Raw genomic sequence first — 23276 nt, forward strand, 5'->3', positions numbered from 1 at the left:
TACGTCAAGTTCATGGTCACCTGGAAGAAAGGACCCAAAGTTCTGTTGTTTTTTTTTTTTTTTTTTTGGATGACATTACACACATAATACATTAGATAGAGGAGTCTAAAAGCCCTTCAAAGAATCAAGCATGGATCAAAACTGCCGTGCTGAGCCACTCAGAACCAGGCTTCCAGAGACGACATTAGACTGTAGAGTGTGTACGGGATTTGACTGCTGTAACACCAACCATGAAATCTCAAAGGCTTATCATAATAAATATCTAATGCTAACTCACATCAGTCCACTGTGGTCTGCAGGTGTAGGGGTGCTCTGTTCCCTTTTGTCATTCAAAGATCTAGCTTCACTCATCATGTAATGCCACCATTATCAACGCAGGTCCCAAGGTTGCAAGAGAAAGGGAAGAGAGTATGAGGAAGGCACAGTAACTATGTTTTTCAGCTTGTAAGTAACACTTATCATTTCCCTTCACTTTCTATTGTTACAAAACCCACCATATGGCCTAACTTTGACACAAGAAGTCTTGGAAATGTAGTTCCTGTCTGGGCAGTTGGTTACCTGAAAAAACTTTATACTGTGCAAGGGGAGCACAAATCCTCAGTGCACAGCAGACTGTCTCTGCCACAACTCACTAGAATTATTCCTGTTCATACAAGTACTTGGCATTGTAATATCTAAGTTGAGGTTATTATGAGTGATTAAAGATAAGCTGAAGCAACTGAGCATACATTTTAGGCCCAAATTTATGTTTTGGTGGTTGATGCAGAAGCACTTTAGGGAGGCATGAAAATTGGTTGGCAGCTATATCAAGAATAGTGGGGGTTAGGAAGCCCCAAACCTTTCCTTAGATGGGAAGAAAGCTCCAGTCAATCTGAAGGAGCTCCTGGCTGGAATCAGCTGAGTTCTGGGAAGCACAGGACTTTCTGGTATGGCTTTTTCAGGACCTTCTGAAATATATTCCCAGCAGGTTCAGGACCTCTTTCTTAAGGCAAAAGGGACCGCAGATAAAGGTATAAATAGAGACATTCATAACAATCATTGTACAAGTAACACCTGACCCAAGTAGAGATGGCCATCTACCTAACATTCCCTCCTTCACCACATGTCCTTCCTAACAGGTCTGGCTGCACTGATGGTGTAAGTGAAGTATGAAAGGTACTCTGGGGAAGAGGCTGATTCACAAAGAGGATAGAACTATGATGTTGGGTTGGAGGCTCCCTAGACTCACTGTGAGTGGCATGAGATGTCACCAAAGGCTACCACCTGCAACAATATTGCTAAGACAGAGTAAGGATTTATTGTCAACAGGTTACAGGTTAGAAAATTAAAAAAAGTGTTAGAACCAATGGATGAGACAAAGTTGGAAAGAGGAAGATAAACAATGAAAGCTTTAGCCTTTATAGTCAGAGGTAGGACAGGTGGGGTATGAGGCCTGGACAAAGGTGGTCCATTCCAGACTGGGGCTAAGCAGGGATATGAGGCTTCTCTGAGATAGGAGCAATTCCTTATTGTGCATCAAGTTTGAGGGACTGACCACAATGATGTGGCATATAACAGTGATAGAGGCTGGAGCCTGGGAGGACTCTGAAAACCTCTGTAAACACCTACATCAAATTCAGCCCATAACTATTGGATGACTGCTGTACACTAGAAAGAGAGTGGTGATGATGGCTGGCCAGTTCCTGAACACCCTGCCTGTTTGGGGCAGACTTTCAAGATAGGTGGAGAGTGGTCCAGAAGCCAAAGGGAGACAGGTAGTTTTTTCAAGTTGTTGACAGCTACAGGCACTGTCACATGACCTAAATGCAGCCAATTACATGTTCCCACCAATAGCAAGAGATTATTTGTGATGCCTACAAAAGAACCAAGAATCTCTTGGCACAGGAATAGGTCCAGATATGGCAGTGTTCCTGACAGCATGTAGCAGCCTGCTTTCAAGGGAAGATCATGGCTACCTCCCTTGTTTAATGATGAGATCGCAATTTTCTGGTAGATTCTGTGAGCTATCTCCTTCCTATATGAAGAAGTTATCTAGAACTGTTCCTGGTGTGTGTAATCCAGAACTCTGACTAATATGATGCTTAGTCTGCTCAGGATGAGTAGGATCTAGTCCTGGCCCTCATAGAGCTTGCAGTCTACTTTGTGCTTTAAATACTTTTTGGGACAGAGTATGGATGAAGTATGTGATGGTCTGGATAGGGAAACAGACAAGCAACCATGAAAGGATTTAAGAAGAGTTCAAGATCTCAATAGAGAAACAGCAAATAACTGAACATCTAGTGAATGTTACAAATGCAGCTGTCTACAGCAGACCAGGGCAGAGAGGGCAGGAAGCTGGTAAGGTCAGGGAGGTGGTAGGTGGGATCTCAGTCAGCTCTGGGGAGCTGGGAACATTGAGAGAAATCAAAGGGGTGCTAAGAAGCTCCCTGTTTCCCCTACAGCACAGGAAGGGAGAGAAGCAAAGTCCATCCTTCCTCCAAGATGTATACCTTCCTTTGCCAGGAGTGCAGGAAGACAGCAGTGACAGCCACGTAGGGGATGGAATGACCAACCCCAAAAAACATGAGTAAGCAGCCCCCAAACTCACTTCCACTTGTCAGCAGCATGATGAGGGTTTGAGTGGGAAATAGAGTGCCTTCCAGTTGCCTTCCCCTATGCTGGTGGTCAGGATGCAGTGATACTCAGAAGCATTCCTTATGGTTCTCTGGCTCTTCTCGTGGCATTTGTGTACATAGCATCTCCTCTAGGCCTCACAATACCATTGTAAAGGAGATAGGATGAGATTTTTCATTGTTCCTTTCCCAGATAAGAAACTTAAGATTCAGACTTGTCAAGTGATTTATCTGAGATCACAGAGCCATAGAACCACAGTGATGAAAGTAAGCCTTCAACACTTTGTTTCAACAACATCCCAATGGATAAGCCAAGCCCATGTTGTTTACATACCTCTAGTATAGGGGTTCACTATCTCCATTTTGGTCAGCTCAGACTTCCAGAAAGTTATTCCTAATGTTGAGCTGAAATGTGTGCTCGGTTAGTCCATGAGCACCAGATAAATGATTCACAGCAGAGCCTGGACTAGAACTCTTGTCTCTTGACTGCTAGTTCATGCCCTTTCAATTGTCCTGACTACAAACTGCCCATGACCTTGTCTTCTCTCTTGTTGCCCCTCTTTCTGCCTAGACTGGAATAGCTAGCCTCTGCCAACAGGAGTTAAGTGGAAAAGACCAGAAGTTGGTAGGATGGGTGTGGGTGAGGAACAAAGCAGCTAGCAAGGCAGCCTGGCCTTTGGTTGGCTCCATCACCCCGAAAACAATTTGCTTGTCTGGTGTGCTAATTTGCTTTATGTCTTCCCTTATTAATCACATTGTTTTGTACAGGCTTGTGAGCTTCAAATGTGTTTGTTATGACTTAAATTATGTGTGACTGACCACGGACCCAGCAGTCTGGAAGCAGGATTTCCTCCCTCCCTCGTACTCCCAGATTACAGAGACCTCATTTGCAGCTGCAGCCTATTGCTCTAGCAAGACTGTGGAGGGGAGTGAGGTTCCCACTTTCTCCACCCGTGGGGTCTGAGTCTTCATCCCTGTGTGCAAACTGGCCTTTCTAGGCAAAGCTCAAAAGAAGGGAGAGAAGCAAAGCCCATCCCTCCTCCAAGACATATACTTCCCTTTGCCAAGAGTACAGGAAGACAGCAGTGACAGCCACGTAGGGGATGAAATGACCAACCCCGAAAAACATGAGTAAGCAGCTCCCAAACTCATTTCCACTTGTCAGCAGAATGATGAGGGTTTGAGTGGGAAATGGAGTGCCTTCCAGTTGCAAAAATAACTTAATAAGAACCAGCTCAAAATCCTGTGCATCTACTGAAGACCTTGGTTTTTTGTAAAAAAAAGCCAGACAGGGTCTATTATTTTTAAATGTCAACTGGATGAAGGCTATGGCAGGGAAAAAGATGAGGCTTCAATTTCTGAAAGCCCAGATGAGGTCCAGCATGTTCAGGGAAAGGGGCCATGTGCCCAGCCCGCTTGGCTCCTTCCTGCTTTTTCTGTAAGGTACCCACCAGGGACGTCCTGGTGCCAGGAGCCAGGTCCTGGTGCCAGGAGCGAAGGTTCCCTGCCTGGGTCTCCTCACTGTGGCAGGTCAGCAGCACATGTAGTTTCCATTAGCCCTTTGTTCTCACCACCCTTTCCTCAGTTCCCAATGTCTCATTGTGTCTCATTGTGTCTCATTGGTGACAGGCTGCTGGAGGTTTCTTGACAAAAGCTTGCTGAGGAATTCTCAATATGTGTTGTCCCTCTGCTTGGAGTCCTGGTTTTCTTGAATCCTCCGGGATCTTTCTAAAGTTAGTCAGTCTGTCAGTTCATCTGTCTGTCAGTCAGTCTGTCCATCAACTGTCAGCCTCTATTAGCCAGCAAGATGGCCTGTCAGCCAGTCAGACAGCCAGGCATTCCATCTGTTTGTTAACCAGTCCTGGCCAGTGAGAAAATCATCCAGTCAGTCTATCTGTCCATCTATCTGTCAGTAAGTTGTTTTAAGAGGGGAGATGGGACACAGACCACAGAAAAAACACATGCCACACTACATGGCAGAGGTGGCACAGGGACACCCTCATTAGCTTGGTGTGCTGTGAAGGCATCAATGCTGAGGAGGTGGCGGTGGAGACATCATCAGAACCAGGGCAGAGCTAATTTGTAAAGGCTTCCTAGAGGAAATGCATTTGAAGGGTCCCAGACAGCTTTGACTGGATGAGATTTTCAGTCTTATCCCTGATTCCAATCAAAGCAGCTCAGGGGTTTGGGGCTGAGAACTGAGGGTTTGGTGGTTCTGTGTAGAGAGCTCTACTCCCAGCACTGTCTCAGATCAGCTGTGAGACCATGGACAATTTCTCTGAACCACGGCTTCCCATCTGAAACACCGGGTAATGTAGAAGGGGCAGCAGAGGACCAGCTGATCCCTAAAGGCTCTTCCAGAACTAATGTGTCCCACTTCTTTCTTTGTTTCATGTCTGGGAGAAGGAAGGACTGTAATCCTGAGGCCTGGCGTAGGCTCTCGAGGCCTCTGGCCTGGGTCACTTTTCTGGGCACAGGTCTTCTGAATGGGGGACACCAATCCTAACAAAAATATGGATAGATATAAAGACACACAGATGCATGGGCGAAGAGCCCTGGATGAGGTATTTCTCAGCTAAACAACAGGCCACAGTGTCTGAGGACTGGTTTATTGGAGGAGTTGCTCCTGTGTTAAGTTGTTGTAGAATAATTGAGCCATTTTTGGAACTGGTAGAGAGGCAGAAAAAACTGTTTTGGAGGAAGTGAATTTTCAAGAGGATTGTGAGGGAAAAGGAAAGAGACTTAGCAGGGAGAAAAAGGAGCAGTGGTGTTAGGACTGGACATCTCATCCCTCCTTACCAAGCCACCTCTTCTCTTTACCTGTATATAGCCTCCCAAGTTGTTAGCTGGGGTCATGTCATATCCAGTATAGAGCTTACTCAACCACTGACCTCAAGGTCATAGGAAGGCAAGTCTGGAAGAGCCCTTCTACCAGAGATACTGAAGCTCAGAGAGGGGATAAGACTTGGTCCTTAGAGTACAAAGTAAAAAGCACAATGATAGATACATGGACAAAATGCTGTGGGTGCCCAGAGGGGAAATCAGCTGTCTGGAAAAGCCTTGTAGGGGTGATCAAGATTAAGGCCAGCTGTCAGCACGCCAAACAGAGAGAATCACAATGTACACAGGCACAGAGCAGCGAACAAAATGAGAGGAAATGGTCAACGTGGTCACAAAGGGCTAGAGCAAAGGGGACTGAGCAAAGGTCAAATACTGAACCACAACTATATAGATTCTGAAGGCCAGATTGGGAATTTGAACTTTGCCTTGTACAATTGGGGACCTATTGGTTTTTAAGCAAAGAGGCATCTGATTATAATTTTAAATAATAATACAGATTACATTAGGTTCCATTAATGGAATCATTCTTGTCTGAAGACTCGGGTGCCATCTAGCCTGGTTCAAATCTTGGTTTTAGCCCTTACTAGCTGTGTGACTTTGTGCATGTTATGCAAATTTCCAGTGACTCAATTTCATCATCTATAATAAACAGAAACAATAATAACACTTTTTTTCATATCTTTGTTTTCTGAGGTAAGACATATAAAGTACTTAAAATAGAGCCTGGCCCATAGTAAGCATTCAATCAATATCTGCTGAAAGTAATGACTGTGGTATAATCACTTCAGGGGAGAAGATTTTTGAGTCTCAGAGAGGTGAAGTCACTTGCCCCAGACCAGACAACCAGTCTGTGGCAGGGCTAGATTTCAAAGCCAAAGTCTGATCTTAGACTTGTGCCTTAAAAATATCTCCAGAGATCCCATGAAGACTCACCTAAAGTGAAAGAAACCAGAACTCACTTCACCACTTAGAAGGCTGTTTCGACTGTGGGGTCATGAAGATACCGATTGGAACCCAGGGGAGCCACTTTGCCCAGCCAGGCTGTCATCTGGGAACCTCTGAGGAGCTGGCCTGGCCCAGGGAAGAGCTGTTCTTTCCATCAGTGGGGCTGGAGAGGTTAATGGCATTCCCAGGAAGGGCCAGGGATTAGGGGAGCCTGCATTGCAAAGCCAAATTCTTCCACCTCTAGTGAGTTTTCCAGAGTTCCCCCTCTGCCCCCAGTGCCTGGCCCCAGGAAAAAAGAAGGGGGATGGGCTGAGACTGCCCACTCCCCAGCCTCTCCAACCAGGCTAGAGGAGAATGTGGCCCCCCACCGGGCTGGCCCTGGTCCTGGTTGTTGCTGTTCCGCTGTTCCGGCACAAGCTGTGGGAAAGGAGGAAGGCCACAGCACGCACTGGGGTACAGCAGGGGCAGACAAAGAGGAGGGTGCTGGGACCCTTCAGGGGCTGGACAATTAGAGAGAAGGCACATTCCAGGGGAATCCACATCTGGGATGAGCCTGATCCCGGGCCAGCCCTGTAATCCATTGCAGATGTGACGGCCAGCAGCAGATGCCAGCAGCAGATGCGGGCAAGACCTCCCTCATGGGCGGCTGGGGGCGGGGGGGGGGGGGCTGGCAGGGGCAGAGAGATGAGGAACAGCTTCCAGACACCACCAGGCAGGTCCTCTCCAGAGGCTGTTACCTGGCTGCAATTTTGTGCATGCACCTTGCGGTTGGCATTGCATCCAGACTAAGAGGCTACAGCTGGTCTGGGGACACTGGCCTCAGTTAAATGCTTCCGGAAGCAGAGCTTGGGCCAGGAGGCAAGCAGTTCCAGGGCTGAGTTTCTTTGCACTCCAAGAAGGCCTTGTTTTCAGATACCATTTGCAAGGTAGTGGTGGTTTTGTTGGCTTCAAACCTGAGGAGGAAAGAATTTGGGACTGTGAGGACTCCAGTTCTGAGTTCGACCAGCTCTAGCTCATTTATCTTCCAGGGACTCTGGGGCTAAAGGACTGATCATTACCAGGAACCTCAGATCTTCCTGGACTCAAGTGTGCAGGGCTAAGTAACGTCTAGTCCTATTTGCCAGCCGCGTGACCTGGCAGTTGGCACCAAAACAGTGCCCTGTGGGAAAGAAGGGGGAACTCTGCAAAAACTTGTAGGTTTTTTTTTTTGTTGTTGTTGGGTTTTGTTTTTTTTTTTTGTATTTTTCTGAAGCTGGAAAAGGGAGGCAGTCAGACAGACTCCCACATGCGCCCGACCAAGATTCACCCGGCATGCCCACCAGGGGCCGTCGCTCTGTTGCCACCAGAGCCACTCTAGCACCTGAGGCAAAGGCCATGGAGCCATCCCCAGCGCCGGGGCCATTGGCTGTGGGAGGGGAAGAGAGAGACAGAGAGAAGAAGAGGGGGAGGGGTGGAGAAGCAGATGGGTGCGTCTCCTGTGTGTCCTGGCTGGGAATCGAACCCGGGACTTCCGCATGCCAGGCCGATGCTCTACCACTGAGCCAACCGGCTAGGGCTGCAAAAACTTCTTGTTGGTTGGTTTTGAGAAGGCCAGTCAGATGTCTGAGGGTGGATGGAGAGCGTCTGAGAGGTATTAGGCAGGATATCCCCTGTCTCTGAGTGGAGACATAGAACTGCTCCATCACCCCACATGTTTGGCAGGGCACCCACAATCAGAAACCCATAACTTTAGAATGGCAGAAGGGTGAACTTACCCCTGGTCTATTCCAGACCCCCTCTTGTCAAGAAGATAGAACCACAGCTCAGAGAGAGAACAGGAAGGCCCTGGTTAGGGACCCAGTGGCCTACAAAGCAAGGCTCCTGACTCTCCGTCCAGCACTGTTTTCCACAGCCCTGGGCTGCTTGGTGGAATGCAGGGGTGAGTAAGTGAGTGAATAAATACCTGCAAGGGCTTGCAGCTCAGAGAGACTGTGGCCTGGCCAAAAGTATGTAGACAAAGTGAAAATGTCCATTTCCAGCTTCTCAGCCATGTAGTACTTGCCTGTAGTAGACAGGAATCCCTTTTTCCCCTTTTCTCTCAACCATGTCTCCCCTTAGGCTCCGAAGAAGGGGAAGGATTCACTCCCAAGTCACCCACCAAGCTAAGGGCAGGGGCCGGATACAAAGCCAGGTGTCCCCTGAGCCCCCTCTCCTTGTTTCTCTCTTACAGAGCTGAAGACAACTTCTATCCATTTCACAAGCAAGGAAACCGGAGACAGGCCCAGAGTGGGTGCAAGACAGATTACATGATGAGCTTTAAATCAGGCCTGGCAGGACACTGTACGTAATGGATTCCTGTTGGTGGGAGCAACGTTCCTGACCTCTTTGGGTCCAGGCAGCCCCAGAGAGATGTCACTCTGGACAAACAACAGGTGGCAGCAGAGGACCATGGTAGACAGCCTAGGCTCTGACTATAGGCTTGCTCAACCCCCTCTCCTTGGGCCAAATTTGGCTAGATTTGTACCCTGAGTGTGTTTGGGGGGGCATAAGGGACTGTGGCAGCACGGCCACACTGAGGGACCTGGGACACCCAGAACTAGAATAAGTGAGTGCTAACTGAAGAGCAGTGTCCTCAGCAATGGTGAAAGGAAGGACAGAACATCTGGGAGGGAGGAAATGGGGGGCTGGACAGAGCCTAGGAGAGAGAAGGAACGGTAGGGGGGTAGAGAGAGGAACAGAGACTGGGAAATAGGCTGATAGTTCAGAGGAAAACAAAATTGTACAGAGATTCTGTGGCATATAACCACATACACACTCACATGCCGAAATCATGGAACTTGCCAGCTGGAAGGACCTTTAAAGGCCACTTAGTCCCAACCTTCTAGCTTATACGTGGGGACACTGAGACTCAGAGAAAATGTTATTTACTTGAGATCACACAAGGGAATTTCTGATTAGCAAAGACTAGTCCCAGCCCAGCTCCTCCCCTGACTCCCAGACTCCAGTTCTTTTGTCCACAGGCCACCTTGGATGGCATACATGGTAACCGCCTGGGGATCTACTCAACATTTACCACAGAGTGGGAGAGATATAGAAGTCAAGGCAGAGAGGAGCAGTTCAAGAAGAGAAAGGGAAGGGGAGCAGGAGGCAGCAGAGTCCTTAAAGATGCTGTGCAGGCCCTGGCCGGTTGGCTTGGTGGTGGAACGTCGGCCTGGCGTGCGGGGGACCCGGGTTCGATTCCAGCCGGGGCACATAGGAGAAGCGCCCATTTGCTTCTCCACCCCCGCTCCTTCCTCTCTGTCTCTCTCTTCCCCTCCCGCAGCCAAGGCTCCATTGGAGCAAAGATGGCCCGGGCGCTGGGGATGGCTCCTTGGCCTCTGCCCCAGGCGCTAGAGTGGCTCTGGTCATGGCAGGGCGACGCCCCGGAGGGGCAGAGCGTCGCCCCCTGGTGGGCGGAGCGTCGCCCCTGGTGGGCGTGCCGGGTGGATCCTGGTCGGGAGCATGCAGGAGTCTGTCTGGCTGTCTCTCCTCGTTTCCAGCTTCGGGGAAATACAAAATAATAATAATAATAAAAATTAAAAATAAATAAAAATAAAAAAAAGATGCTGTGCAGCCATCAAGCGCCCTCCTCGCTGGCCTGCCCTCCAAGATTCCACCTGAAGCCAGTGGCCTGTGGACTGTGAGGGCTGCTCAATTCTCCCTGTTAGGCAGGCCCGCCCCTTCAGCCCAAACCTAGTCCAACTTAGAGCAGGGACCTGGTACACAAAAAAGTGGCCCAGGTTGAATCTTAGAGATGGGGGGGGGGGGAGACCTTGATTTTCTTGTACCTCTGACACCTGCTTGCCATGAGATCACTGCCTGATTTTACCACAAACATGGACACATTGTTTCCTGACCAGGACCCAAGCTCTGCCATCTCAGGCCTGCTGGCCCAAGAAAGGACATCTGTGCAATGTCATCATCAACTCTAGTGACCATATTTTTCAAACTAAAAAATCAGGCCAGATTGTCTAATGTATCTGCTGATCACAAAACAGAATATTTAAAATTAAGCTTGTCCCTGGAAATCTGGGCCATCTGGTTACTGTCTTGTTACTCAACCCATTGGCTTCCCCTTCACACACAGGCCTAGAGATACCCCCCAGCTGTTAGCCAGGCCTTGGGGCTGAGAAATGAGGAAGGGGAAAGAAATCTAACATTCACTGAGCTCTTGCCATGTGTCAGGCATCTTCTGTCCATTATCTCACTTACTTCCCATGATAGCCGTATGAGGTAGGTACTCAGTAATCCTCATTGCACAGATGAGGAAACAAGTTCAGACAGCTGTACTCACTCCCTCCAAGGTCACACAAGTATACCCAGCCAGGCACAGAGCAGGCTTCAAGACCCCATTGTGATGAGTTGACCTTCCCAACAGAGAAAGCCTTTCTAAGCAGTGAGAGAAAGCACTGAGCAGAAATGCTACCCTGAAAGCTATGGTGAATTTGGGATATATCAACAGAGGTAAAGAGACCAAACAAAGTAGGTCATAATCTTGCTCTTCTATGCCCTCTAGAATGTATCCAGTCCTGAATCCCATACATTAAGGCCATGCTGGTGCATGTCTACAGGGCAGTGATGGGGTTGGAGAGGGATTTAGAGCCCATATCTGTGAACAGTATTTGGAGGAACTGGGGCTATTAGGCATGGAAGTGTGATTCAGAGATTTCTGACCACATAATGGGCAAGCATGTTCTTGTGACCCCATGGGACCAATCAGATAGGGAGGCAAGTGCGGACTCAGCATAAAAAAGAACTTTCTCAGAGTCCTAGCTACCCTATCATAAAGCTGGCTGCTTTGAAAGAAAGAGAGTTCTTCATTGCTTGTGGTGTACAAACTTGGTTGAACTGAGCACTTAATAGAAATGTTGTAGAGAAGCCTTGAGTTCTGGATCAGAGGTTAGACTGAATGCCTTCTATATTCATGGCAGTTCCGAGATTTCATCAACCTGTGACTTTGTAAGGGTTGGAGCTCTCTAAGGCCACCCCATGGAGATTTCACAACTCTCATTCAGTACTCTTTTCCAGCGTCTCACATCTTGAAAAGCCAGAATGTCATTCCTCAGGTCTCACCTAGATTCCTCTCACTGGAATCATTCTTACTTCCACCCAGGCCCGGCTGCTGAGAAAAGAGGGCCAGAGAAAGCAACAGAATGGGGCCACCGGACACCTAGAAGAGAATGAATCTTTAGGCAGACAGATAGCCAATGATGAATTGGGGAGGGAGCATTCAGAAAACATTAGTTGAAATATAAAGATACCTTTACTTTAACAACATTATCTTTCCCGACTGAATTTTTATTCAAGTTTCTACACTTGAAAAGTGGTGAAAGTGATGAGTCCCTCCCGTCATTATTTGGAATATGACATTAACAAACCACTCTAGGTAATGCTGTTAGTGTCAGGAAAGCATTTTTAGGACTTATCCTAGATGTCAGTTACAGCACCACCAATCCACTGTTAAACATTAAATTTACATAACATTCTACTGAATGAGAAGTGCAGGTTGTCAAGTGACTGGAAGTGGCAAGAGACTAATGATGGTCTAAGTTTGGCCTGAGAAGATCGTAGGGATGTCCTAGATTAACAAAGTTTGGAAGGATGACCATGGCCCATCTTTAATTAATCAAATCTTGTCTCTCTCCATTTTTTCAGATCTTCACTACTTAGGTTGACATCAATTTACCAGAGATGCATGCAACATCCCCATGATGCCGGCCTGAGGAGCTACTGTCCCTCCAACCAGCTCTTAATATTTCTTTTCTCCATCACCTTAAAATCTGCTCTATCCATCCCCGTGATTAGCTATCCTCAAAAGAGTGTTCTGGCTTTGACACCTTTTCCTGGAGCAGTTTACTTAACTGTGAAAAGCCCAGGACAAGGGGAATAGTGTGAAGAAAGGTGGCCCTTCTTCTTGCGGGTTGTGTATACATCTAGCTAACTGAGAGATTAAGATCAGGTTTGATTTTAGATCTGAACCTTCAGATTCCTCTAAGTGATACTCCTGTTTTGGTGGAAGAAAAAGGAGCTTGCTCTAGTGAGTGTTTCTACAAATTCTAGCTATGGGGAGTTTGGAGACTTAAGCAGAGATTGGGACACGTGAATAACTGAGGTCATGCTCTTATGGAAAAACCCAAAAGTGAGGCAGAAAAGCAAGATAGGAAGCCAGAAAGGATTTGATCACTAGTAAAGTCTAGCCTTGACCTGTTCTGGTGAATGTAGGGCTTAGGAGCATAAATCACACCACAGAGTTGTACCACCTTGAGGAGAAGAACTAGGCTTCTGTATCCTTGTAGCAGTCATTAAACTCCCCTCCCAAACCCATGAGTGGAAGGTATATAACTTCCTATGGAACTGTGGATTAGATGACTCCTATCAGCCAAGAGCAAGTCTCCAAGGTCCGGCCATTAAACACAGAAGTCACAACAGTTGAGGATAGGTGCAGTGGCTGAAACAGCAGATGTGGCCTCCACACCAAATTTATCTACAACAGCAGGGCTACCATCCTTCCTTCCCTTTCTATGAAGCTCAAATTCTTTAATCACTATGGCTCTTTGGCAGTCAGCTGTGAGCTGGCTGAGTTTCACTGACCAGAGCTAACTGAGGGGGTAAATGGAAGGTTTTGGAAGTTGTCACTTGTGCAAGAATAAGACATGCATGAATTCCAACTCTTGGATCAGGGAAGCCACATGGTTGAAACCAACAGGCAGCTAGTGGAGGGAGACACCAGGCAAAGGGAGCTTCAAGGTTGTGTCAGGTCACTAAGAATGTAGTGCTATCACTTCAAGAGATAGGATTTGGGGATCCACCGAGAGTATATACTAGGATTAAACTGGATTTGATCCTAATGGATTGTTTTTATGCTGCATGTAGTTTTATAAATTATAGTATTTCCTTTCTTTTCTCCTTGTTAATGTTCCTTGTGAAAATGTCAGCCAGTACAAATATGCTCAAGGGAACTATATGAACAGCTTAGTGCCCATCCTTGGGCTGGTATGTTGCCTAAAAATGAGAGCAGCTACCACCTATTGAGCTCTTAATATGCACCAAGAGCCCATTGATTACTTACTTTTAGGTGTCAGCCAGCTGAGTTCTCCTTACAGGACTGGGACTGTATTGCATATGGGGGAAAGTGGTGAGAAAAGGAGGTCTCAAAGATAACTCCTGGTTTCTGAATGGATGGTAGTGCCATTATCTAAGGTGAACACTGCAAAATGAACTTTTCTCTAGCCTCAGCTCTCTCTTCTTTAGGCTAAAAAAATCCCAGTTTCTGTAAATGTTTTTTTATGAGGTCTGTTTTGAAAACTCTGGAACTTCTTAGAGATATACTAGGTCCTAACTGGGAAGTTTCTATATTGCAGAAGACTTGCACATTTCTTTATTTCTTTTGTCCCTCTTTAAGGACATAGTGGATGTGTCAAAATGACCAAGATTCACTCAGTCTCTCTGATCCCTCAGGTGGACATCGACTCTTCACTGTTCTAGAACAGAGCCAAGGCTCTATCCCAACCCAACCCCAGTAAAATTCTAACCAAGAAGATGTTGGGAAGATGTACATTTGTTACCTTGTTCCTTCCCTGAAAAAAATCACAAGAAAACCCCACTTTGGCAGCAGATGAACAAGCAAACACTTTTTAATTTCTAAGTATTTAAAAGCAATATGTATTGTGTGCTAAGATAAGCCCTTTATACATGGAATATCTTATTTAATTCTAAAATCTGTGAAATAGCTATTTCTGTTCTTTAGGATGCTTTTATCTGCATAAAATTACTGGATCATCTGTGTTCTCAGGAACTAAGGATCTTTTCATCTCTTGGTTCGGCAGTCCTCAGAAAAACTTCTGCTGAAGGTAGTTTAAAACATCACTCCCAGGCATAACATTACCTAAAGGAAAAAAAAATGTCTCTTTTTGTCTTCTCAGGAGGAAGGAAATCTTTCCCACAGGTACCTAGATAGAATTCCTTTTATGTGTCATTCATTGGCCAGGATTGGGCCACATGTTCTTTCCTGAACAAATCACTACAAGGGGCATGGAAAAAACATAATTGGATTAGCTTACTTATTTGAGGTGGAAGAAAGGACACTAAAAATGACCATGTTCTCATTCTACAGAAAAGAAGACTAAGGCTCACTCAGATCGAGTAACAGTAACTTGCCCAAAGTAACAAACATCAATTAAATGACAAAGCTGAGGTGTAAATCCAGTACTTTGCTATTCACTAAATTTATTGATAACTAAATACTTGTTAACTGCTAAGAGCTTACGGAGATAGGAGAAGGGGCACTTATTATCCAAGTATTTATTTTTCTAAGTCCCTGAAGTCAGAAGGTTGGGTAGCAAAGCAAGAGACCGTTAAGATATTCACTAGTGAATTGGCCAATTATAAAATTACTCTGTCATCACTCCCAGATTAACACTAGCATCTAGATCAGTCTTTCCTGATTGTTGTATGTCATAAACATAAAAGAATAAGATGAAAATACAATGCCAATTTGCAAGGTGAAACTGTAAACATCAGAGAGGATGACTCAGGAGTTTGTGAAATCAACAAAAGTGATATTGGAAAACTGCTGGAACCTCAGAAGCCATGGACACAAGATAGCCTGGCAGAATTAGGTCAGTTAAAATTCAAAAAGGACAAGTCCACAAGGATGTGAACAAAATAAAGGCTTCAAAGAATAATATTTGACTCTCAAGTTATTAAGAGATATTCTTGGGAAAAACTAAAATCCTCGGATTATTTTTTTATAAAAGTATCTTCTTTATGGTCATGCTATAAAAATAAAAATAAAAATGTTATGCCATGCTATCATTCAGTTTTGTCAGAAAAATCATATCATAAAGTAACTAATAGCTGAACTTGCTCTAAGAACTAGAAGAACATTGCAATACCAGCTTAAATTTGTGAGATATAAGATAAACTACTTGTGATAATTTTGGTTCCTTTTTTATGATAAATTCAAATAAATTTTTTCTGTATTATTATTTACTATGACAGTTTAAACATTCACTTTAAGTAGAATCTCCCCCCCCCCCTTTGTATCAATTATCTTAACAGAGAAAGAGGATGTCTTCTAGAATAAGAACACCTTGGGATCAAGTCAACCTGGCTCAGCCACTCACTAGATTTTTGGCTTTAGGCAAGTTTCTCAGTTTTTCTGAGCCTTAGTTTTCTCTTCTGTAAAATGAGGAAGGCTCAGGGTTACTAGAAAGATTAAATGACACTACTCTGATAAAATACTTACTATAGTCTTTCACACGTAGTACTGATTCAATAAATGGTAGCTACTGCTGTTAAAGTGGCTGTAGGAAATGATGCCAGACCCACAATTCTAATCATGGTTTGACTATTTCCTCATTATGTGACCTGGGACAAGCCATTTCCCCTTTCTTGGTCTCAGTGATCTCATCAAAAAATTGGACTACAAAAGGTTGTTGTGACAGTTAAGATAACTGACACCCAGTAGTTGTTGTCACTTAATAAAAAATAGTAGTTTTTGTTTATCTGTGCTGAATATTATGTACAGTGTTGTGTGCAAGTGTATATTGGAATGTGGGAGACAGGGGCATGTCTAATAAACATAAGGGGAAGCATGGTTTCCATCCTCAAGGGACTTAACTTTCATTAAGAAAACCACTAATGTGCTGTGTGATAGCTACATGCCTTCTCTGGGCCTCGGTTTTCCTGTCTGTAGTATTAGGTCCTTAAACTAATTGATTTCTAAGGTTCTCAAATTCTGAAAATCTCTATAGTCAAACTCATGGAACAAATATTGAGAAAGCTAAGGCAACTTGGTTCCAAGTGTGAGATTCGGGAGTTCATGAAAGATGTCCTTCAGGAGCTCAGAAGAGGGGAGTGTAGTCCAGTGGAAAAATCATTGGCTCTGAGGCCAGGCATATCTGTATTGAAATCTCAGCTCTTCCATTATCTAGTTTTATCACCTTGAGCCCCTAGCTTCTACTCTCTGAGCTTCAGTTCTTCCTCTGTAGGATGGTTAAACATGTCTGCCTTCTAAGGATACAGTGAGAAATAATTAAGTCCACACATTGGAAAGTATCTCATACATAGTAGGTGTTGTGCTTCTTGCTTAGGGAGGCTTCCTGGAGACTTGGGGACTTGAGCCAGGAGTTTTGTATGGGAAGAAAGCTGCTGAAGAGCTGGGTATTGTTGGGCAGAACAGCAGAGAATGGCCTTTTGGCAGATGCTTTTATCTGGAGGGCAAAGTGCCAGGCTCTGATAGGGCAAGCCCACTGCCCTGAGGTCCATGAAAAGACCATCCCCTTGACAGCCTCTGCCTGGGATTCTCATCAAGGCCTAGAGGGAAAAAAATGAAACCAAAATGAAATATATATTTATAACAATAATAATAATTATTCTTTCACCAATCTTCTCTTCCTCAGATGGAGTCTGGCAAGAACTACAGAGCAGGAAAACTGCTAAAGTTGAGAGTAATGGTGCCCCCAGGACAAATAAAGAGGGAACTTCAAACCAGCAGATGCTGCCGAAAACCCCAACACAGGAAATATCTGCAGAATGAATTGAGAATTTATGGGGGTTTGGGTTTTCAGGATTTCTAAGTTAGTTCCATGAGCACAGAAGGGCGATGAAGGAGAGAACAGGACAGGGCTAGAGGAGTGGACTGAGGGCAAAGGCCATCTGCTTCTTCCCCCTCCTGCCAGGCACAGAGCAGATCTGACATCAGTGGGGTGCTACAGGGACCACAGTGGCCTGGGTAGGCGGAGCTGTGCGGAGGTGATCCTGGGGTGCCCCTTGGCACTGCTGTCACCCTCATGGTGAACTGGCAAATAGGTGGAGGCAAGCATGTGGAGCTACAGACAAACATGCTTGGGCAGAAAAGGCCAACTGATAATGATGGTGATAATCACTTGGCCCACCATCAGCAGGGCCTTCCTGGGTTCCAAGTGTTGAATCGTCCCCAGGCCCTTACCACCTCAAGCATGTCAGAGTCAGGTGAGATAAGGTACGCCCAGAGTGTGCAAGTAACTGGTGCTCAGGAGAGCAGAAGTGAGTGACGATGGAACTCCTGTAGGCTCATAGACTCCTGAACCCACACATCTGGAGCAGCTCCACTCCTCTGGGGGCCTCAATTCTCCCACTTGTAAAATGATGGAGAGTTTTAGACTACTGTAGGCAGTGGGCTTTATTGTGGTTGGTAAGGGAGAGGTGGGAGAGCATGAAAACTAGGATTTTAGGCTGCCAGAGATGGGGCAAGGCAAGGGTAGAGAGGGGCCCTTCCCCAAGTAAAGGAGGGCCCTGGAGGTACTGATGGTTTCCAAAGCTTCAGAGGCTCTGGATTTGTCTTTTCCCATCAGTCTAGAAGGGGAAATATGAGTTCAGACTGCATTTAGGCCACCCTGGCTGCAGGCCCTTCAAATATCCCAAAGGACCCTGAAAATTTACCATTTCTGGCCTCTACCCAAAGGAGGATTTGGGAGAAAAGCCATTCGGCTAGATTTAGAATTAGTGATGCTCAGAAAGTGTGTGTTGAGCCAGCTCCTGGAAATGAAGACCCTTTGCTTCTTTACTGGACCAAGATTCCAGCCACAGGCAAAATGAAGAGATGTTCAGAGGAGGGAGAGAAGGAAGTATGGCGAGCGCTGGTGGGGAGGCAAGACTTCCCCAGGTCTCCCTGTAGGGATACCATGTGATGGACCTTACCATGGTCATTCAGGGATTGTTGAATAGGAGAAAACCTTTTCAGTAGGCCGACTTGTCCTAAGGAGGCCAGAAACACAAGTAGGCCTTGGGAGACATTGAGCATCCTGTCTTTGAATGTGTTCAAACCACAGCTTGACAATCACCTGCCATTGGGAAGACTGCTTGGAACATGTCTTTATTAAATTGTGGTGGGGAGGTGATCTAGGGTACATTTAAGATGTCTTCCAGCCCAGCAGTCCTGGTATTCACTGAATTTGACTGTTGTGTGACTTTGGGAGACTCCCATCCCATCTGCAGGAATCATTCTTCCCATCTGTAAAATGGAGTTAGGTGGACTTGGGTTTCCAAAGTTCCTCCTGGTTGTAGCATCCCCTTAGTTCATGACTATAGCCTTGTGTAGTGGAGGGGAAAGGTTCACAGAATAGAGACTCCTGTCTTTTTCCATCACCTTACCAAACCCTAACTCCAACTTGTTTTTCTGAGTCTCTCTGGTCATCTCGTTCTTTCTTCATAAAACTGTACAGCAGTAAATGTTCTCAGTTGGAGGCCAGGCAGCTGCCAATGTCAGCCTTAAAAAGTGAGGAAATGAAGAGAAACTGGCAGAGCCTTTTGAAGAAACGAATGAACATGAAAGCCTAGAGTTCTTTCCCAGTCTGAGCCGCTGCCCCACCAAGCCCAGACATTACTATCACTTTTTAGTAAGTTTTAAAATTGGCAAGTGTGGCTTGGAGACAAGATGGCGATGGAGTAGGTGGATGTACCAACTTCCACCTCCCAGAACCAAAGTGGATTACAAACAAATTTTAAGAAACATCATCTGGAAAAACCAACTTTGGACTAAACTAAGAGGACTCTTCAACCAAGGAACACTGAAGAAGCCACACTGAGACTGGTAGGAAAAGCGGAAACGCGGAGAGGGCTGCTCAGCTCCCCGGAGCGAATGGCAGCCGGGAGAGACTCGCGTGGCAGGAAGTGAGTTTAGCAGAGAGGGGAGGGTCCTGGGATCCAGGAACAAAGCCCCAGCCTGTAGCCCCAGAGCCTAGAAGAGGCATATGGACAGTATTTAGCTGGAAACAAGTCAGGATACTGTTTGTGAGAAAGAGACTGATTTCTCAGACCCAGGATTCTTTTTTTTGTTTTTTGTATTTTTCTGAAGTTGGAAATGGGGAGGCAGTCAGACAGACTCCCGCATGTGCCTGACCGGGATCCACCCGGCATGCCCACCAGGGGGCAATGCTCTGCCCATCTGGGGTGTCGCTCTGCACAATCAGAGCCATTCTAGTGCCTGAGGCAGAGGCCACAGAGCCATCCTCAGCGTCCGGGAAAACCTTGCTCCAATGGAGCCTCGGCTGCAGGAGGGGAAGAGAGAGACAGAGAGGAAGGAGAGGGGAGGGGTGGAGAAGCAGATGGGCGCTTCTCCTGTGTGCCCTGGCCGGGAATCGAACCCGAGACTCCCGCACACCAGGCTGATGCTCTACCACTGAGCCAACTGGCCAGGGCCCAGGATTCTTCTTAAAGGGACCGCACAGAAAACCTTTCTCACAAACACTCACCAGGGGCTCCAGGGGGATGAGGAGAGAGAAGAGAACCAGAGTAATAGGAAGAGAGTGTAATCTAGGAGGCGCAGGGAGAAACACTTTGAGAGACAGCCAACTAACCCCTGGGATGAGTCACTCTCCAAATCTGAAGTGAATATTTCCCCTGGAAACAGCAATACCAGCAAAGGAAACAGGACACCAGCCAAACAAGCTCTCCCACGGCACTCAGAGCAGAGTCGCTTAGAAGGAGGGAGCTTTCGGGGCTACAGTAGTGAGTGTTAGGGTCTGAGCTGCAGCACCCCCACCCACACGGCTGAGGGTTCCCCCGAGGGTGGACGGCAGCGGGACATGGAAACGCGGTTCTGTCGGCAAGGGCGGAAGCCAGCTGGCCACCACTGAGGCCCAGGTGTGAGCTCGGTTTTGCCCGGCTGGGGAGGAGGGGACATGTGAAAGTGGTCAAGCCCAGCTGCAGGCAGCCTGCAATCCAGCCTGCGGGGGAAAGGCAGGAGCACCAGATGGGGCGGAGACCTGCCCTTGAGCAAGGGTGCAGGAGCACAGCCTTGCCCTGCCTGTGGAACCTAGGCTTGTGGCCTGACTTGGGAGCCGGCTCCTCCCGCAAGGGTGGAGCAAAAAGACCAGAACAGACGAAGTCCTGCTACTGAGCATGAGCATGCAGTCCCACCTGGCCCTGGAGCCAAGACTTGCAGCCATCCCACAAGCAAGATCCTCCTGCAAGGGTGGGGCGAAAGCCCAGAATCAGTCAGAGACCCGCAGCTGAGCAAAAGTGCTCACCCCTGCCCTCGGGGCCAAGTATAACACCACTCGCAGGGGCGGGGCGAAGGCCAAGGCCATGACGGTTTGTATACCCAAGCACGTGGTCACAGCCACTCCCATGAAGGACAGGTGGAAACCAAAGCAACAGCCCCAGTGGGCAGGCACCTGCAATGCCCATACCTGAAAGCCCTAGGCAGCAGCAGCAGAGGGGGTGGCGGACCTGCAGACAGACCACACCTAGGGAACACAGGGGCCACACCCAGTGGACTTCAGTGGCCAAAACCTTCTTTTACAAATACAAAATGAAGAGGCAGAGAAATAAAACAAAAATGAATTAAGAGAAATCCCAAAAAAGGACCTGAATGAGTCAGATATAACCAAATTACCAGATGCAGAGTTTAAAATAATGATTGTTAAGATGTTCAAAGATCTTAGAACAACAATAGATGGTCATTACAAACAACGCAATAAAAAGATAGCAAATATAAAAAAGGACATAATAAAAAAGAAAATAATAAAAAAGAATCAGTCAGAAATGACAAATACAATATCAGAAATGAAGACACAATGGAAGGAATTAAAAGCAGATGGATGAAACTGAGAATCAAATCAGCAGGTTAGAGGACAAGATAAATGAAAGCATGGAAGCAGAGGAGAAAAAAGAAAAGAGACTCAAAAAGTCTAGGAAACTCTAAGAGAGCTCTGTGACAACATGAAGAGAAATAATATCCACATCATAGGGGTTCCTGAAGAAGAAGAGAAAGAACAAGGTGTAGAGATGTTATTCAAACATATCATAGCTGAAAACTTCCCTCAATTAAGGCAGGAAAATGTCTCACAAGTTCAAGAAGCACAGGGAACTCCATTAAAGAAAAACTCAAAAAAATCTACACCAAGACACATTATAATTAAAATATCAAAGCTAAGTGATAAAGAGAAAATATTAAAAGCTGCTAGAGAAAAAAAGGCTATCACCTACAAAGGAGCCCCAATAAGGATGGCTTCCAACTTCTTAACAGAAACACTTGAGGCCAAAGGGATGGCAAGAAATATTCAAAGTAATGCAGAACAAGAGCCTACAACCAAGACTACTTTATTCAGCAAGGCTATCATTTAAAATTGAAGGAGAAATAAAAAGCTTTCCAAACAAACAAAAAAACCTCAAGGAATTTATTACAACCAAACCAATGCTGCAAGAAATGTTAAGGGGCCTGTTGTAAACAGATCAAAGGATAAAAAGAATATAGCAAAAGAGGAATACAGTTTTAAAGAATAAAATGGCAATAAACAAATGCATATCAATAACAACCTTAAATGTAAATGGATTAAATGATCTGATCAAAAGACATAGGGTAGCTGCATGGATAAGAAAACAAGACCCATACACATGCTGTCTACAAGAGACACACCTTAAAACAAAAGATGCACATAGGCTGAAGATAAAACGATGGAAAAAAATATTTCATGCAAATGGAAATGAAAAAAAAAGCTGAGGAGCAATACTTATATCAGAAAAAATGGACTTTAAAACAAAGACAATAGTAAGAGATAAAGAAGGTCACTACATAATGATAAACGGAGCAATCAAACAGGAAGATATAACCATCATAAATATCTACACACCTATTATAGGAGCACCTAAATATATAAAGCAGACTTCAATGGATATAAAGAGCGAGATCAACAGCAACACTATAATAGTAGGGGATTTCAATACCCCACTACCATCACTAGATAGATCCTCAAGAAAAAAAATTAACAAAGAAACAGTAGACTTAAAGGACAACTAGATCAACTTAATTTAATAGATATCTTCAGAACCTTTCACCTTAAAGCAGCAGAATGTACATTCTTTTCAAGTGCTCATTGTACATTCTCTACGATAGACCACATGTTAGGGCACAAAAGCGGTCTGAACAAATTTAAGAAGATTGAAATCATATCAATCATTTTCTCTGACCACAATGGCATGAAACTAGAAATCAACCACAACAGAAAAACTAAAAAATACTCAAACACTTGGAAACTAAATAGCATGCTATTAAATATTGATTGGGTTACCGATGACATCAAAGAAGAAATTAAAAAATTCCTAAAAATGAACAATAATGGGCATACATGAACTCAAAATTTATGGGACATAGCAAAGCAGTCCTGAGAGGAAAGTTCATAGCATTACATGCATACCTTAAGAAGCTAGAAGAAGCTCAAATAAACAACTTGACCCTGCATCTAAAAGAACTAGAAAAAGAACAGCAAGTAAAACCCAGAGGTAGTAGAAGAAAGGAAATAATAAAGATCAGAGCGGTAATAAATGACATAAAGGCTAAAGAAACAATACAAAGGATCAATAAAACCAGAAGCTGGTTCTTTGAAAAGGTAAACAAGATCGATGAACTTTTAACAAGAGTCACCAAGAAAAAAAGAGAGAGGACTCAAATAAATATAATTAAAAATGAGAGTGGAGAAATAACAACTGACACAACAGAAATACAAAATATTGTAAGAAAATACTATGAAGAACTGTAAGCCAAAAAACTAGACAACCTAGATGAAATGGATAAATTCCTTGAAACATAATCTTCCAAAAATTAATCTGGAAGAATCAGAAAACTAAACAGACCAATTACAACAAATGTGATCAAAACAGTTATTAAAAAACTCCCAAAAAAGAAAAGTCCTGGGCCTGATGGCTTCACAAGTGAATTCTACCAAATATTCAAAGAAGAACTAATTCCTATCCTTCTTAAGCTACTTCAAAAAATTCAAGAGGAAGGAAGACTTCCAAGCTCCTTTTATGAGGTGAGCATAATTCTGATTCCAAAACTAGGCAAAGACAACAAAAAAATATTATAGGCAAATATCC

This window comes from Saccopteryx leptura, chromosome X (assembly GCF_036850995.1).
Source record: "Saccopteryx leptura isolate mSacLep1 chromosome X, mSacLep1_pri_phased_curated, whole genome shotgun sequence".
Lineage (NCBI taxonomy): Eukaryota > Metazoa > Chordata > Mammalia > Chiroptera > Emballonuridae > Saccopteryx > Saccopteryx leptura.